This window comes from Chiloscyllium plagiosum, unplaced genomic scaffold, assembly GCF_037043375.1.
Source record: "Chiloscyllium plagiosum isolate Xiang-an unplaced genomic scaffold, Cpla_swu_hap1 HiC_scaffold_156, whole genome shotgun sequence".
Classification (NCBI taxonomy): domain Eukaryota; kingdom Metazoa; phylum Chordata; class Chondrichthyes; order Orectolobiformes; family Hemiscylliidae; genus Chiloscyllium; species Chiloscyllium plagiosum.
This window is the reverse complement of record NW_028270295.1, coordinates 120,446-139,364: the sequence shown is the minus strand read 5'-3', so window position 1 is coordinate 139,364 and position 18,919 is coordinate 120,446. Positions and strand designations below refer to the sequence as shown.

Here is an 18,919-nt window from a genome sequence, read left to right as displayed (position 1 = left end):
TTTAGACACCATTCCCTCTGTCATCAATGCAAGCATTTGATTTTCCTTCTCTATGACCTGCTGATCCTGTAAGCTACCTGTTTCAGATTGATCCACAAGGATTCCCAAAATCCTTTGTGCAATCAGTCTGAAACCAAATGGTGTTAGCCTGACAGTAAGTCGGGAAGGTGCTGGAATGTATTATAAAGGATATGACAATAAATGATAACTGGATGCTTAGAAACAATGGGAGGCGCATGATTTTATAAAAGGGGAATATTTTAACAATTGTTGGATTCTATATTTTGGTGTGTCCTTCAATGGCAGAATAGATGAGGGTGGGGGAGGCTAGTTGCGGTAGAGGGATATTTGACATTTCAGAAGCATTTTGACAAGTTTCAACAAGGGCTAAAAATTAGCTCGGGAGAGAATAGGGCCCCTAAAAAGTCAATGAGGCTGTCTGTGTGGAATCACTGTAGATGGGGGAGACACTGAACAAATATTTTGGGTTCGGATTTACTACGGAGAAAGACATGGAAGCTCTGGAACTTCGGAAAAAACATAGGGATGTCTTGAAAATAATTCACATTGGAGAACAGGAGATGCTGGATATCTTAAAATGCAAGAAGTTAGATAAAACCTTGGGACATGATCAGATGTATCCCAGCGCCTTGTGAGAAGCGAGGGAGAAAATTGCAGGGCTCCTCCCAGAGATATTTGCATTATCAACAGCCACTAAGCCCAGTAAGACTGATGCAGGGGTGGTACGTTGTTGGAGGAGATTCTGAGGGAAACGATCATCATGCCTTTGGAAAGGTAAGGACAGATTAACGATCGTCAGCATGCCTTTGTGCATGGGAAATCATGTCTCAAATGTGAGTGTGGAGATAGACAAGTGAGAGGTCAAAGCAGAGCAGGACATGAGGTCGACGTGAACTTTATCAAGGCCTTTGACAACGGTCTGCATGGCAGACTGGATAGTAAGTTTAGATCACTCATAACCAGGGAGCGCTCACTAACTAGATACAAAACAGATTGACGGTAGGTGACATAGCATGTTCATAGAGGGTTGCTGCTCAAACTGCAGGCCTGTGACCAACGGTGTGCCATGGGGTTCGGTACTGGGTCACTTTTGTGCAGCATTTATATAAACAGTTGGGATGATAATATAGGAGCCATGGTTAGCAAGTTTGTGAGTGAGACTGAAATTGGTGATAATGTGGATAGTGAAGAGGGTTATCGAAGAGTATAAAGGAATCAACAGTACTGCTGGGCCAGTGAGGTTACAAGATGTTGTATTGTGGTAAAGCCGACCAGGCTGGACTTGTACAATTAATGTTTAGGCCCTGGGTAGTGTTGTCAATCAATGACCCAGGGATGCAGGTACACAGTTTTTTGAAAGTAGCATCCCAGCTAGACAGGCTGGTGAAGCAGGCGTTTGAGATGATTACCCTTCATTGGGCAGAGCATTGAGAGTAGGAGTTGGGATGTCATGGTGTATCTGTACAGGATATTAGTGAGACCACCGTATAAGCATTGTTGATTATCTTGTAAAAACCAACTTGCTCACGTATGTCCTTTATAGAGGGACATCTGGCATTCTTGCCTGGTCTGGCTTATATGTGACTCCAGATCCACAGCAATATGGCTGACTCTGGGCAATTAGCACTGGGCTAATGTATGCTGGTCCATCCGCTGACATCCTCAGGCCATGAATGGATCATGAAAATACAGATGCCCATCTCGACCTCAGCAAACAGCTCTAGTTGCAATAATTCGTACTGTCTTTGTAACATTGTTCAGGCCTTTGCCCTCACCACCTCCAGCGCATTCAATTCTCCCTGTTCTGATCATCTGATTAATCGCTGACGTTTCCTCTTCCTACTGCACTCCTCCTGCTCGGAGACTACCTCGCGATTTCTTTAACAAATGTGTCCACATTTCTAAATGTTGGCTTCTTCAGAATTGATAGTGTTTTTTTCATCTTTTAATCAAATCCGTTAAGTCCTGGGCCAAGGCTGTCTGAAGTGGGGAAGGAACATTGGGAAGGTGTTGAGCACCTCGACTTGCTGTGGGGAAAATTAGGAATCCAGGAGAAAACAGCAAAGGAGCGTGCTGCCACACTAACGCCCCACCAACCCGCTTCCCATGGCCACCTTCTGCCCCAAATTTAACAGAATCTGTGAAAGGCAACATCAGTGTGTACAGCCAACTCAGGACCCGCACCGCCCAAGAGTGGGAGAGAGTCAGCCTCGTCTGTGACCCACCGCCAAAGAGATGATGAGATAGGAAGGTTGAATCCCCTCACAATTATCCCAGTGCCTTTCTTACAAATTCAAACAATTCCCTGTTAATGTAGTGTGTAATAATGTGTTATTACTCAGTATCTCTCCATGTGGTATCCCTCGTTGTGTCAGTCTATTTGCTGCCTCTGTCAGCATTTCTCCCTCTTACAGATGGTTTGAGATCCTGAGTCAACATAATTCTCCACTCCATAGAGATGCAGCTGCACAGGCAAGGGATGGAGACTGGGATTGTCGAGATCTCTGCTGGACTCTGCATGTGTTATCCTCATTGCATCAGTCTAATTTCCCATTCTGTCTCATACAGGTAATCAGGATGTTCCTAACTCCTGTCTCATCCATGACCTCATTGAAGCTGGTTGGTCAGCCAGAGAAAGGGAGATCTGGAGCCTTCAGTAAATCCTGCAGCCGGTAAGATCACTCACAGTAAACAGCACAGGGTGGAGGTAGTAGACTTCTATTTTCAGACCTGGAGGACCGGACATAGATACAGAGCTGGCCAAGGAAAAGCAACATTCTAGGTTTCATTCCCACCATCTTGTGAGGGTCCTGCCTTCACCTCTGCTGTACTGGTCCTCGATGCGACAGCACAGGGGATCGCAGGCATCAATCCTGGCCCATGCTGTGTTAATGATCTCTGTAATATCCTCCAGTCCCGATAATCCTACCTGTGTCTGGAATCTCCTCTAGTCCACACCATTCTCCCTGTCTCTGTCTCTGTCAGATTCTCCAGTCCCTAACACACTTAATTCCTAAGCTTCTCCAGTAGATACTAAATTCCTTCATCCCTGTAAACCCTGACAGTCCTGTCTATCCTTGTATGCTCCTCCCACCAATACCCACCTCCATGTCAATGTATTTGTCTTTAACCTTCCATCCGTCCCTACCTATGTAATCTTCTCCAGCTCCTACAACCCTTCCTTAGCTGTGCAAAATTTGTAATCTCCTTATCCTTTTCCAATTCTTTGATCTTTGTCTTGTTAACTTACACCCTCATTCGCAACACCATACCCCTCCCGACCACAGGAACCTCCTTCAGTTTGTGCAACCCTCCCCATTTGTGTAACTGTCTCCAATCCAGCAACCTGGCATTCTCCATTGCCTTCCTATCTATGTAGCCTCCAGAGCCTAGAAGCCTTCTTATATCTGTAAATGTCTTCAGTCACGACAACCTTCCATATCTTTGTTAGTATACACAATACTCTCCTAGATGAAACAGCCCCCTCTTTGTGCCTCTTCCTTTCTCCATCCCTATCCCTATCCTTATCCCTATCTCTAGAATCTAATCTAGCTCCCTCTATCTCTGTAAATTCCTCCAATCCTCAAACCTCTTTGTCCCATTGACATTCTTGACCAGATGTAACTCTGTTTATCTCTAACATCCTCGAGCCCCTGTAGCCTCCCTATCTCTGTCACCTGTACACATCTGTTCAACCCCCCACTACTGAGGAGTGACTCCCTGCATTCGCCAAAAGGCAGATGGAATGACCACGAACAGATATGATGGAACTGTCATTCCGGAGATGTAGTTCTGAATGACCATCACTGGGAGGTGAATACGGAAGGCTTGTTGGGACAGAGTCATAGAGTCAGAGAGATGTACAGCATGGAAACCGACCCTTCGGTCCAACCCATCCATGCTGAGAAGATATCCCAACTCAATCTAGTCCCAATAGGCAGACTAGGCAAAAAGCCAACAAGTTGTGAAGGAAGGATGAGGTTAAGGCATTAATGTGGCAGTCATGTGGATCTGAATATCAAAAGTGGAGCTGAGAATAAGCAAGCAGCAGCAACCGTTAGCAGGAATTATTTTGCGAGCACCAGACAGTGATGGTAATGTCAATATGGTTACAGTCAGGACACTGAATATATTTATGGCAAGGGCAGTCCAGTAACTGTGTGTGACAGTGGTCTCCATGCCAGGAGGCTTTGGAGAGGGTGCAACAGGGATTTATCAGCACGTTGCCTGTGTTAGGGTTTTTAAGGGTGTGTTAGGTGTAAGAGGAAATTAAACAAAGTTGGATTATTTTGTGAGAGTATCAGAGACTGACAGGTGATCAGGCACAGGAATATAACATTTAGAACAAGGATAAATAATGTAGATAGTCAGAATCTCTTTTCCAATGTGTAAGTTTCAAATACTGGAGCGCATAGGTTTAAGGTGAGAAAGAGGAAGTTTAAATGAGATGTGTGAGAGAAGTTTTTTTTACGTAGAGTGGATGTTACCGAGGGAGGTCGTAGAAGCAGAAATGTGAGTAAAGTTTTGAAGTGGGATTTAGACAGAAACATGAACAGGCAGAGAATAGAGGGATATGGACTATGTGCAAGCAGATGGTATGAGTTAGAATAGTATCTTGGACAGCATAGACGTGGTGGGCCGAAGGGCCTGTGGCTGTGCTCTTCTGTTCTATTTTCTAACTTCCCAGCATCTGCCTGATCAGACCCCCTCAGAAACTTGCTTGTTTCATTCCATTTCTCTCTCATTTTCTAAACTTCATTGGCTTAAACCTCAACTTACTCCAAATCTTCTCATTAGAAAATCCCTGCATTCCTAGGATCAGCCGAATGACCCTTCTCTGGACTGCCTCCAATGCGACAACATCTTTCTTTTGGGCATTCACACTGTGCATAGTATTCTAGATGTGGGCTGACTTGTACCTTGCATAGTTTTAGCTAGACCTGCCTATTTTTTAGACTCAATTCCCTCTGTAATAAATGCCAGCATTTTATTTGCCTTCTCTATTACCTGCTGACCCTGTGAGCTACCTTTTTCAGATTGATAAAGAAGAACTCCCACAACCCTTTCTGCTGTCAGTCTGAAACCAAATAGTGTTAGCCTGACAGTAAGTCGGGAACATTCTGAAATTGTTAGAAAGGCTATGTCAATATACAATAACTGGCCACTTAGAAACACGTGATAAAAGCAAATTTGTTTTTGAGCCTGTTGGGTTTAATTTGTTGTTGTGAATATAAATGGCCGAATTGTAAGGGTGTAGGAGGGGTGGAGTGGTAGAGGGGATATGGTGTATTTGAATTATCAGAAGCCTTTATGCAAGTTTCAATAAGGTCTAAAGAGTAATAGGGCCCCTTAAAGATCAATAAGATCACCCATATGTGGCACCAGAGGAGATGGTTGAGGTATTAGACAAAATAATCTATTCAGTATTTACTGTGGCGAAAGACATGGAAGCTCGGGAACTTTGGGAAATAAATAGCGATGTCTTGGAAAGTATCCTCAACAAAGAAGAGCAAGTGCTGGAATCTGAAAACAAATAAAGGTAGATCAATCCTCAGTAGCTCATTACGTCAATCCTAGAATATTGTGGGAAGCTAGGGAAGAGATTGCAGTTCCCTTACAGAGATATTGATATTATCAACACACACAGTTGGATGTTGGAAGACTGAAGGGCAGCTAATGCTGTTCCATCACTTAAGGGCTGCAGGGAAAAAGGCAGGAAATTACAGCCCCGTGAGCCCAGTGATGGGGAAGTTGTTGGAGAAGATTCTGAGAGAAAGGAGCTCCTTACATTTACAAAGACAAGGGCTGATTCGAGATGGTCAGCAGGGCTTTGTGAGTGGGAAACCCTGTTTCTCAAACCGGATTGACTCTTCGAGGAGGTGGCCAAGAGATAGATGAAGGCAGAGCAGTAAATGTTGTCCACATGGACTTTACCATCTAGTCAAGAGGAAGAAGGAAGCTTGCTTAAGGTTGAGGAAGCAAGGATCACACAGGGCTCCAAAGGAGGAACAAGAGGATGTTCAGAGTGAGGATAAGGCCAATCTGGGATAGTGGAAGGAACTTGTGCCTGGAGTCACAGGAGGTAGGGGAGACCCTTAATGAATACTATGCCTCAGGATTCCAGGATGAGAAGGGTCTTGTCGTTTGTGAGGACAGCGTGAAACAGGCTGATGTACGTGAACAGGCGGATGTTACGAAGGAGGATGTGCTGCAAATTTTGTAAAAGATAAGGATAGACAAGTCGCTGAACCAGACTGGATGTGTCCAAAATTACTACAGGAACCGAGGGAATGGATTGCTGAGCCCCTGGTGACGACCTTTGCATCCTCACTGTCCACTAGAGTCGGATCAGATGATTGGAGGCAGGAAAATATTATTCTCTTGTTCAGGAAAGGGAATAGGGATAATCCTGGGAATTGCACACCTGTCAGTCTTATGTCTGTGGTGTGCAGATTATTGGAGAGGACTCTGGGAGACAGGATTTATTATTCATTGGGAAACCGTAGTTTGATTAGAGATAGTCAGCATGGCTTTGTAAGGGGCAGGTCATGCCTCACAAATCTATGGCTCATTCAGAAAGTACGGAGGCATGGGGTACAGGGAAACCTGTCTGTCTGGATACACGATTACTGGCCCACAGAAGATAGTGGGTGATGATAGATGGAAATAATTCATCTTGGCACTTAGTGACCAGTGGTTTTCTGCAGGGAGAGGTTCCAGGACCTCTGCTCTTTGTGAGTTTATGAATGACTTGGATGTGTGAGTTCAAGAGTCGGTTAGTAAGTTTCCCAATGATACAACGGTTGGTAGAGTGGCTGATAGTGTGGAGGGCTGTTGTAGGCTGCAACAGGACATTGTGAGGATGCAGAGCTGGGCTGAGAAATGGCAGATGGAGTTCAATCTGGGAAAAGTGTGAAGTCATTCATTTTGAAGATTGAATGTGAATACAGAATGCAGGGTTAAAGGTAGAATTCTTGGCAGTGTGGAGGAACAGAAGGATTTTGGGTTCCAAGTCCCTAGATCCTCAAAGTTGCCACCCAAGCTGATAGGCTTGTTAAGAATGAATATATTGTGTGGGATGTCATTAGTTTGGGGATTGAATTTTAAAGCCGTGAGGTTATGCTGCAGCTCTATAGAGTCCTGGTTAGACCCCACTTGGAATATCGTGTTCAGTTCTGGTCCCTTCATTACAGGAAGGATATGGAAGCTTTAGAGAGGTTATAGAGGAGATTTACCAGGATGCTACTGTACTGGATAGCATGTCTTATGAAGAAAGGTTGAGGGAGCTAAGGCTTTTCTCATTGGCATGAAGAAGGGTGAGGGGCGACTTGGCAGAGGTGAACAAGGTGGTGACAGTCATAGATAGAGTGAATAGAGAGATTTTTTTTTACCCTGACACAAATAGCTATTACAAGGGGTTATAATTTTCGGGTGATTAGAGGATAGTTAAGGGGAGATTTCAGAGGTAGATTCGTAACATACAGAGTGGTGGCTGAGTGGAATGCACCGCCAGTGGGGGCAGTAAAATTAGATGCATTAGGCACATGGATGATAATAAAATGAAGGGAATGGAAGTTAGAGTCATTGAGATGTACAACATGGAAACAGACCCTTCGGTTCAACCTGTCCATGCTGACCAGATATCCCAACCCAATTTAGTCTCACCTGCCAGCACCCAGCCCATATCCCTTCAAACCCCTCCTATTCAATATATCCATCCAAATACCTCTTAAATGTTGCAATTGTACCAGCTTCCGACACCTCCTCTGGCAGCTCATTCCATACACGTTCCATCCTCTGCGTGAAAAAGTTGCCCCTTAGGTCTCTTTCATATGTTTTCCCTCTCATCCTAAACCTATGCCCTCTAGTTCTGGACTTCCAAACCCCAGGGAAAAGACTTTGTCTATTTACCCTATCCATGCCCCTCATAATTTTGCAAACTTCTATAAGGTCACCCTTCAGTCTCTGATGTTCCAGGGAAAACAGCCCCAGGCTGTTCAGCCTCTCCCTGTAGCTCAAATTCTCCAACCCTGGCAACATCCTTTTAATTTTTTTCTGAACCCTTTCAGGTTTCCCAACATCTTTCCGATAGTAAGGAGACCAAAATTGCATGCAGAATTACAACATTGGCCTACCCAATATGCTGTACAGTCGCAACATGACCTCCCAACTCCTGTACTCAATACTCAGGCCAATAAAGGAAAACATACCAAACGCCACCTTCACTATCCTATCTACCTGCGACTCCACTTTCAAGGTGCTATGAACCTGCATGCCAAGGTCTCTTGGTTCAGCAGGACTCCCGGATTTATCTGAATTAAACTCTATTTGCCACTTTTTTATTGTACGGTCGGATAAAAGATTGGCATATTATCACGGCCGAAGGGTCTTGTGCTGTACTGTTCTGTGTTTTACGTTCTGTATGGTAAACTGGCTAACAAACCCAGATCTGTGTAAAAGGATATGGAGGAGCAAATCAACTGGACAGAAAATTGGGCTTGATGGGAGGAAACAGAGGGTGATGGAAGACATGTTGTTTTTCTGACTGGAGGCATGTGACCACCAGTGCAGTGGGCCCACTGTTGTTTGTCATTTGGAAAAATGGTTTGGAGGGGAATATTGGTTTCCTGATAAGTAAGTTTTTTGGGTGACACTGAAATTGTTGGTAATGTGGACAGTGAAAAGCGTTATATAAGATACAACAGGATGAACAGTACTGCTGGGATAGTGGGCTGAAGAATAGCAGATGGAGTTTAATTAGATAAATGTGAAGTGTGCCATTTTGGTGATACAAACCAGGGTGGGATTTGTACAGTTAATATTCATGCCCTGGATAGTGTTATCAGTCAGTGACCCAGGGATACAGGTCCACAGTTCTTTGAAAGTGGTGTCACAGGTAGCCAGGCTGGTGAGGCAGGCATTTGCCATGGTTACCTTCATTGGTTAGAACACTGAGAGTAGGAGTTGGGATGTCATGTCGTGGTGGACATTGGTGAGACCACCATAAAAGCATTGTTGATCAGTGGGAAGAACTCATCTGGTTCACTGACCTCCTCTTGTGTAGAACATATGACATTCTAACCTTGTCTGACTAACATGTGACTCCAGACCCATTGCAATCTGGCTAACTCTGAGCAGTCCTCTGGGTAATTAGCAGTGACACCCACATCCCATGACTGAATAAATAAAAGTACATATGTCCCTCCCTACCTCAGCAAACCCCTCCAGCTGCAGCAATCCATACAGGCTTTGTAACACCGTTCAGGCCCTGGCCACTCTCTGTAACACTCTTACCACCTCCGGCACCTTCACCTCTCCCTGTTCCTATTGTGACATTAAACCTTGACACTGATTCCCTTTCCCACTGCCCAACCCCTGCTAGCAGACCCTTTGCAATCCCTTTAACACTTACTCCTAAAACACTCTCACTTCAGGATTTTAAGTACTTTTTGGTGATCTTCTAAGCCTCATAATCTAGTATGATACATTTTGTCCTGAATGAGGGGCCAGTGGGAATTTCTTGCTGAGTTTTGGTCTGTTTCAATGGAATGTCCTTTTGTTGAGTGATTTACACTGTTCCTTCAAATGTTTTCCACTGTTCATTTACAGGCACATATTGCAGTCTGTTTAGCCTGTTTACCATGGTCAGTTCTCCTCTCAAACCCATGTAATTCGCTGTTTTTCTTTCTAGTTGTAGCTTGTCCTCCCTATAATTCACTTTAAAACTTTATATTTCTTTAAACTGCACTTTATCACAATTTCCCGGAGGATCTCTCCAGGTGACATTACTCATTCATTAAGTTTCATCACACAACGGTCGCTAAGAGATAGTTATGTCCCTAGCCAGTTGCACAATCTGTCATTAAAAAAAACGAAAAAATTCTCTGAACTCCTCTTCCAATTTCGCTCTTCCAGTATGATTGTCCCACACTTTGTGAATATTGATGTTTCCCAAAATTATCACAGTATTTGGTAAAAAATTTCAATGAGTTCCTGTTTAATGCAGTGATGAGCAATGGAATGTTGTTCGGTGGCTAAAACTGTTCTGCTGCTTGTGTCCTTGGTAAATAGTAGCCATAATTTACATTCAGACTGACTCTACTTCATGATCTGAGGTCAAATGCTTTCTCTGTAATGCCTTTGTTATCCATTATTGTTAGTGTTACCCATTTTACCTGAGTTTCTGCAAGGTTGTGATCCATTGAATATTTCTGTCCACCTTTTTATCGCCCTGTAGCCACGTCTCTCTGGTGTCTAAATCTTTTATCTCGTTGTCACAAATCCATCTATCTTATTGAAGAGACATTATCCATTCCTTAAAAAAACCATAATTTACTCTTTCCCACAATTTCCTGTCACAAGCCGATTTCCTGATGTATAGTTTTAATTAAACTCTGTCCCATCCTGTTCCTTTCTGCTTGTCTTCAGTCACATTCCCATGGTACTCCCATACTTCACCTTTTCTCTTTGCATTTGGAAAGCCCCTTTCACCTGAACCCTATCCCTGCATCCTCTCTGTCAGTTTACAACCCTGTCCATAAACCTACCGACATGATTGCCAGGACACTGCTCCCAGCACGGTTCCAGTGGGACCATCCTAATGGATTAATTTTTAAACCAGGTATGAGATGTGGGTGTTTCTGGCTGACCAGCATTTTATGCCCAGCCTTAGCTGCCTTCGAGCTGAGTAACTTGCTCGACCATTTCAGAGGGTAATTGAGAGGCAAAAACTTTGCTTGGGGGTATGTCGTGCAGACCACACGAGGATGAGCAGATGTCGTTATCTAAAGGACAAGTGTTTGGGTTTTTTATACATCAACAATGGTTTCATATTTATTTATGGATTGTTATTTACTATTTTTTAAATTATTGATTTCAAATTCCACCATTTCTGATGATGGGATTCAAACCCACTTCCCCTGAATATTAGCTGAGTTTTTGAACACATGCTCTAGCAGTAATACCACTCGGCCATCACTTCGCCTGCTCAGTAGTTGCTCATCCCTGAACACTGATACCAGGGCATCATGAAGCTAAACCCATTCTTCCAACATGACTCTATGATCCTGACATCTCCCTGCATGCTGCTGATATCACTCAGTGTCTCTCCACGTGGTATCCCCCACTGCGTGGGTATAATTGCTTCCTCTGTCAGTGCCTCCCACTCTTGCAGTTACTCCAGATCCTGAGCCAACAGAATTCTCAACCCCAGAGAGACGCAACAGCACAGGCCAGGGATGGAGTGGGATTTTCCAGATATCTATGGGGCTCATTTCCATTCTCCATGTGTAACCCTCACTGCATCAGTCTAATGTTCCATTCTGTCTATTTCTCTGTGTCCTGTAGGTACTCAGGAAGTTCCTGATTCAATAGACTTCCCAATTGCTGAGTCTCATCCAACACCACTGAAGTAACACCACTGAAGTATCACCACCTCAATGTGCAAATGGTGTATGACCCTGCACTGAGCGTCACATTGTTCACAACTCTGTTAGAAGCTACAAAGCCTTACTTCTGAAAGAGTTAGCCATTCCCAATAGCTTCTGCCCTCCATAGAGAACACCAGTCTACCTTCTCAGAGATGAAAGATGCTTCCTTGAGACTTCACATGAAACATTTGTCTTCTCTCGTCACCGTCACCAAACGTATCAATTGTGTACTATTAGCAATGGAGCCAGGAGGAACAACATGGAGCAGTGTATCCGTGTAGTCTCTCCTATTCATTGGTTTGTCATGTTGGGGCATCTATAACATCCTCCTATTTCTGTACAAGCGGCTTGAGGGGCAGAATGGCCACCTCCTGGTATCAGTGTAGAAGCTCAATGGTCTGATTAGGCCATCCCTTGTTCCTGTTTAACAGCTCAATGTGTTTGACTGGGCTCCTTCTCTTCCTATGTAATAGGCAGGAGGGATTAAATGGGCTATTATTATCCAGTAGTATTCATGGACTGAATGAACTCCTCACATTTCTGTGAAGCGAGCTTGAGGTGCTGAATGAGCTCTTCCCTTTACTGTCGTAATGCATAGTGTCCAGCAGTACTGTTACATGAATGTTACCGACTTTTTAACAGCACAATCATGAATAATGCCCAGGTCTTGCTGAATATGGACACAGGTGCTGAGGGACGACACATAATTCTGAACATTGTGTGATCTCCATTGACTTTCCCCACTTCTGAGCTTATGATGGGGGGGGAGCGGAAGACATTGAGGAGAAACTGAGAAGGCTTGGGCTGTGGATTAACCGCAGAGATGTCCCGGGACTGAGGTGGTGGATGTCCAAGAACCACAGCCATCTTCTTTGTACTGAATCACTCGAACTGGTGGGGAGATTTCTCCTAATATCCATTAAGTTCCATTTTCTTCAGGTTCATTGATACCATCATCAGTCAAATACTGCCTTGTTATCAGGGCCAGTCATTCTTTCCTAGTGTTCATATATTTAGTTGATGTCAAAAGGTCACGCTGTATGTGTGCGATGTGTTTTCTCTTCACAGAGGGGAGTGACCATCGGCACGTCCCTTTTCCAAAGAGGTAGGGGATATAGATTACTGAGATATTTGAATGACAGGGATGTATGGACGTTTGACACGTTAGGCCCTGCGGGATTTGGGGCCGAGAGCAGATCAGCCATGACCCTATTAAAGGGAAAGGCAGGCTGTAGGAGCCAAATGACATATCCTGCTACTAATGTTCTTGTATTCTGTTATTGGAAGTTTCATCGTTGTTATTTTTCTGGAAGGGCTGCGAAGGATTGTTGAAGTCAAAGAGACCAGAGGATTTTGTGATCACTATCTGGATACGGTTTGGGGGCATTATTCACTTTGAATCTAGGTCTACAACATGATCAATAAATGGAACCAGGGGAACATCTGTAAAGAGAGAGGAGGGGACTGTTCCACAGTAACACCCACTCTTTTCGCAAGAACGTTTTCCAATGCACACCAAATCATGTCTGACTGTATTCAAGGGCTGAATGGTCACCTCGGTTTCTGTGCACCAGGTAGTAGGAGCAAGTGGTCTCCAACTGCTCTTGAGTAGCAGGTTGAGGGATTGAATAGAATGGGGCAAATTAGAACTGAGAAACAGGTGTGGGTCCCTGCCCCAGCAGGAACTAAGATTGTGACTGATCAGGTTGCGGTTCCAATCCCACGTTCCCAACTGCAGATCATTATCTTTGAGTCACTTTTCTGTCAAATATTTAACTAACACATCTTTGAGTAAATGCAAACACACAGGTACCACAAATCTGTGGGACCGACAATTTGCACACAAATGGCCTTTTGAGTATTCGTCCTTATCCCTGTAACTACCAAGTTTAGAGAGTCATTGTTTCTTTTTCTAGTCCCACTCCTCTAGAGATCACGACAAATTATCAGTGTAAGTGTGTGATATTGAAAATGATATCCATCTCAGACTGGGTCAGGTTCAGCATTAGGAACAAGTCAGATCAGTCTAATCTAAAAATGTCTAATCTAAAACCAAAGCATCGTTACTCGAATTGCAATGGATACATAAATGATATACAATTTTGACATTGACAATATGTACATCAACATTTATTTTCTATAAATCTGAGACATAGAAACACACAAACACACACACACACACACACACACACACGTCTGAAGGCAGAAGAGAAAAAAATGCAACAGTACAGAATCTGAGATCGGAAGAGCATTGTCCAAACAACACTTAATTTCATGACAAAAGCAAATCTGAAAATGTTTCAATTGTTATTCTGCGTCTGAAGTTATTCTGCCTTATAGAAGCTGCTAGCACTGGGGTTTCTTCCTGGAACAGTTGGATTTGGCTGAATTCCCTTTGCTGCAGTCAGTGGAGAGATCCCAATGAATCCTCAGCAGGAACCCTCAAAGAGCGTAGAAGATGGCTGATTGGTTTTCAGCTCTCATATGTTGCTGTAGAGAAGTACAAGTAGAGATGGAGCAATGGCTGTTTGCTTCTTCGACAGGTTACATTTTTCTCTCTCTCTGATCTGGAACATGCAATAATGTGACCCGAACACCAACCTGGTCTATATCAGGTCTGGTTGAACATTTCCCTGATTGCACGACTCCATCCCTGTTATCTGCACCATTTTGAAATGATTTGTAATTTATAATTTGAAGGCATGTTTATATGTGTCCGCCTAATTTCTTTATAAGGCAATGCTCAGACTACATCGGATATTTTGTGTGTGGTAATGAAACCCTAAACTGAAAGAAAAAACATGCAACTGGTTTAGAAGCTTTTTACAAATGTTTCACTTTACTCTTTGCTAGAATGAAGGCCAGATGGAATCATAGCTTCATACAGCAAGGAAACAGACCTTTCAGTCCAGCTAATCTGCACCGACTAGATATTCAATCTGATATAGTACCATCCATACAGTAAAACATACCGATGATCATACCCAATTGCCTTTGCACGAAACAGCATTATTCGCTACACTTTCCTAATCACTTGCTGAATCTGCTGACTAGCTTTATGTGGCTCATGCACCAGGACGTCCACATCTCTCTATACCAATGAGTTCATTGATGTTTCTCCATTTAAGTAGGTTACTGTTATTTTATCTTTTCAACACAACACTGACTTCCCTATACCGACATTATACTGTTTTCTGCCAAAGATTTGTTCATGTCTGTACCCCATTGCAGAGTCTCCATGTCCAGTTAAATGACTATCTAGATGAATGAGCTAATTGAGCTCCAAGCCAATCAGTCCTCTCATCCAAGTCATTGGTTTAGATTTTAAATAGTTGATAATCTCACTCTGATCCCTGAGACACTCCACCAAGTTACAACTTTACAACCTGAAAATAATCATCTATCCCGAATGTTTATTCCCACATAGTTAACTGGGTTTCCCTTATTGCTGGGCAGAAGGCTGGAAAGGTTGGATGGCCTCATCTTACACTGTGTAATGTACCTAGCGGGCTGAATGACTTCAATCTATTCTTGCATAAATCCATAGAGGGCAGAATGGTCTCCTCCTGTCTCATTATAATTATGCTGACTGGCTGAATGAGGTCTTTCTTTACCCCTGTAAGATTACGGAGCGCTTGAGAGAACAACAGATGGGTTAGAAGCAACAGCTGGCCATTCAGCCCCTCGCACTTGCTGCACCATTTAGAATGTGTATTATTGATGTGATTGTAACTAAACATCCCCTTCCTGTTTGTTCCTAATAAATATGGATTATCTTGTTCATCAAAGATCTATGGAACTCGACCTTGAGTGTTTTCAGTAACCCAGTCTTCACTGCTCCTTGGGCACGAGAACACTACAGATCACACAACCCGAAAGAGAAACAAACATCCCTGTCTCAGTCAGAAATGGGAATGCCCTTATTCTAAACATGTGTTCTCCTCAAACCAATCACCACCCTTTTGATACATGAGGAGTCGACAATTAGGAACAGATATCAACCACACAGCCCCTCAAACCTGTCCACATTCCTATTAACTCTCCAAAATCAAATCCGTAGCCAATTCAGCCTCCACTGGCCTCGTGGAAAGACAATCCCAGGCACCACAAGATCAAATGAGCAATGAACCCTGCAGCAGAATTAGACCATTCAGCCCATCTTGTCAGCCACGGCATTTGATCGCTGCTAAATTATTTCTGAATCCCATTCCCCTGCCTTCTCCGACTGACCATTGACAACTAATTAATTAAAAAAAACATGTTTCTGTATTAAAGACAGTGTGTGCCTGTATGTAGGGTTATGTCCATCTGTATGTATGTAAATGTCCATATCTACGTGCGTATCTCTGTGTGCATGTGTTATGTGCGTTAGCGTCAGTATCTCAGTTTGTGTGTATGTCTGTCTGCATCGTTATGCATTGTTTTTGAAGTAAATAGATTGAAATTGGAAACAAAGCCTCCCTCCCCCTCGGTCTCTGTCTGTCCTGTTGTTCATAGAGTTCACAGAATCGCTACAGTGTGGAAACAGGCCCTTTGGCCCAGCGCATCCACACTGACACAATTCCCTACTATCCTACGTTTACCCCTGATTAACGCCCTTAACTAACACATCCCTGGGCACTATGGACAATTTAGCATGGACAATTCACCTAATATCCACATCGTTGGACTGTGGGTGGAAACCAGAGCACCCGGTGGAAACCCAGGCAAACACGGCGAGAATGTGAAACTCCACACAGACAGTCGCCCGAGGGTGGAATCGAGCCTGGGTGCCTGGCACCGTGAGGCACCAGTGCAAACCACTGAGTTTTATGATTAGATTCTTATAATACCTCCCTCTGCTGGCCTGCCCACACCACTGCATCAGTGACACTGTTTTTAACTCTCTGAGAAGATAAAATTCCTTTGCTGTGAATCTTCCAAATTGCACAGCCGTTTGATTTTTCAAATAATATCATTGGAAGCACAGAACAGTTTTGTCTAATACTAACCAATGTTGTATCTGCGTCATTACCAACACCCCTGGGCCTTTTTCGGGACTTTTCAATAATTTCTCGCATAAATTTTAAGCATTGCAAGTCACAGAATGAGAAATAAATTCACCTCATCTCCTGACAAAATGGTTCACTCAGGGGTGAGCATTTCCATTCTAACAGGCCCAAGCATATTTGCAACCCTCCAGCTACCAGCATTGTTTGTGTGTGTTGTGGTGGGGGGAGGTGTATGTGTTGAAGGTGCTGTCAGTTTGGATGGTGATGTGAGCTGCTGCCCTCTCTCCCACCCAGACTGAACCTTCGAAGGTTATCACCCTCTGCCGCTGTCACTGAAGTAGGATGGGGAGGCTAGGTGAGGGAGAGATTGTGTCATTTTAAACTCCACAGACACTGTCAGACCTGCACCTATGTATAGATACTCACAGAGTCAAATGCAGACACACAGGTAAATTGGGCGTGGGGGTGGGGTGTAGAGATGGATATCGGGCACTTCACCACCCGGCTTCACTCTTTCAATCCTATTCCGAGCTGTTTCTCCTGGAATAGGAGACAGTGTAGGTGGGGGCGGCGTGGAAGGTGGTGACATGTCCAGAGGGAGTCAGTCAACAGTGTTGTATCCATGTGGCTCTAATAGTTAAGGAGCTATAGTAGAGGGGAAAGAGAGTGAGAGAGAGAGAGAGGGGGGAATGTGCTGCGTGCTGGGTGGTGGTCCCCCTCTGTACTAGACTATCCAGCAGGACCCCCGTGCCCCTCTCGTCAAACCATGGTATAATTGCCCCTTATCTGCCATGCTTAGGGTAAATTGTGCGGGGCAGCTCTAACCTGAGAAAGCTCAACCATGTGCTATTGGTCTTTTAAAGATGGCACCTGTGTCAAGGATCACGGAATACCAAGGGGCATGCGGATGATGGTGAGTACCTCCAAACTTGATGGGTGGGAGAATCGGGCTGGTATTGAAGGAGAGGGATACCATGGGGTTGGATGGGTAGCGAATGAGGTGAGTCCGATAAAATAGCACCAGGAAACTAGCTCAAACTTGTGCAGACAATCCCTCCGTCACACTCAATGAAAATGGCACTGAGACAAATTATTTTTAGATTGAAACCAATGAGACGAAGACACTGTTGACCCCAATCCTAGTTACAACGCTGCAGCTGCTTGACCAATGCTCTCCATCACAGAGAAGGAGCTAAATGTCACCTTACCCTTGGGACATAAGGCAGTGGGGAGGCGGTGGTTGAGGTATCAGTGGGGGAACACTTTATGGCAAGTCATCATAAGACTATCAGTTTTAAAATAGAGATGGGAAGAGATGAAGCAGGTCTAAAATTTCAAGTTCTACATTGTTGAAAACCAATTTTGATGATATTAACTAAGAATTTTCCAAATACGACTGGGACAGATATTCGCAGAGAAAGGGGTTCAGTTGAGAAGTGAGAAGCCTTCAAAAATAAGATGTCAGGAGTACAGAGACATTATGTCCCGGTTAGGGTGAAGGGTAAGGCTGGTACGTGTAAGGAATGCTGGAGGGTTAGAGAAGTTGAGGTTCTGGTCACAGATAAAAGGGAAGCATGTGTCAGGTATAGACAACAGGAATTGAGGGTTTTTTCTTAATTCATTCACACGATGAGGGCGTCCCTGGCCAGGCAAGCATCTATTACCCGTTCCTAATTTCCCAGAGGGCAGTTAGCAGTTAACCACATTGCTGTGGGTCTGGAGTCACTTGTAGGCCAGACCAGGTAAGGATGGCAGTTTGTTTCCTTAAAAGGTGTCAGTGAACCAGATGGATTTTTCCAACAATCGGAATGGTCATCATTAGCCTCTTAATTCATGATTTAAAGTGAATCACTAGAAGATTCTGAAGGCAACAAGAGTATACTTAAGAGAGAAATTGGGAGCATAAAAAGGGGACATGTGATAACTTTGGTAAATAGAGTTAAGGAGAATCCAAAGAATTTCTACAAATACGTCAAGTACAAAAGAGTAACTGTGGAGCGAATAGGACATCCTTAAAGATCAGCAAGACTGCCCATGTGCAGAACCACAGGAAATGGGGGAGACACTGGACGAATATACAGGAGGATATGGAAGCTAGAGAACTTGGGAAATAAGTAGTGACATCTAGGAAAGTGTCTGCATTTCAGCGGAACTGCTTGAGGTCTTAAAACATGCAAAGGGTGGAAAATGTCCTGGCTTTTATTGGATGTACGCTAGAACTCTGTGGGAAGATATGGAAGTGATTGCTGGGCCCCTTGCTATCATCAATAGCCACAGGTAAAGTGCCGGAAGACTGGAGGTTGGGTAACGTGGTGCCACTACTTAAAGGATTTAGAAGGGCAATACGGAAAAGCTAGTGAGCCTGACGTCAGTGGTGGGTAAGTTGTTGGAAGGGCTTATGAGTCATCGGATTTTCACGCATTTTGAAAGGTAACGACTGATTAGGGACAGCCAACATAACTTTGTTCAAGGAATGTT

The 18,919-nt window shown here is 43.9% G+C and overlaps 1 long non-coding RNA gene across 4 annotated transcripts in view; it reads left to right on the top strand.

Annotated features, from left to right (window-relative positions):
* Positions 1-15,164, top strand: part of LOC148133964 (uncharacterized) — a 52,352-nt gene extending 37,188 nt beyond the window's left edge. For 3 of the 4 annotated variants that reach the window (XR_015755988.1, XR_015755986.1, XR_015755989.1), the window contains exons 3-4: positions 2,590-2,693; positions 13,791-15,164. This is a non-coding gene — a long non-coding RNA (uncharacterized LOC148133964). Of the gene's footprint in view, positions 1-2,589; positions 2,694-11,367; positions 11,741-13,790 lie in introns of those variants that run through there. The other variant, XR_015755987.1, reaches the window with a different exon arrangement.
* The last annotated feature ends 3,755 nt before the right edge of the window (positions 15,165-18,919 follow it).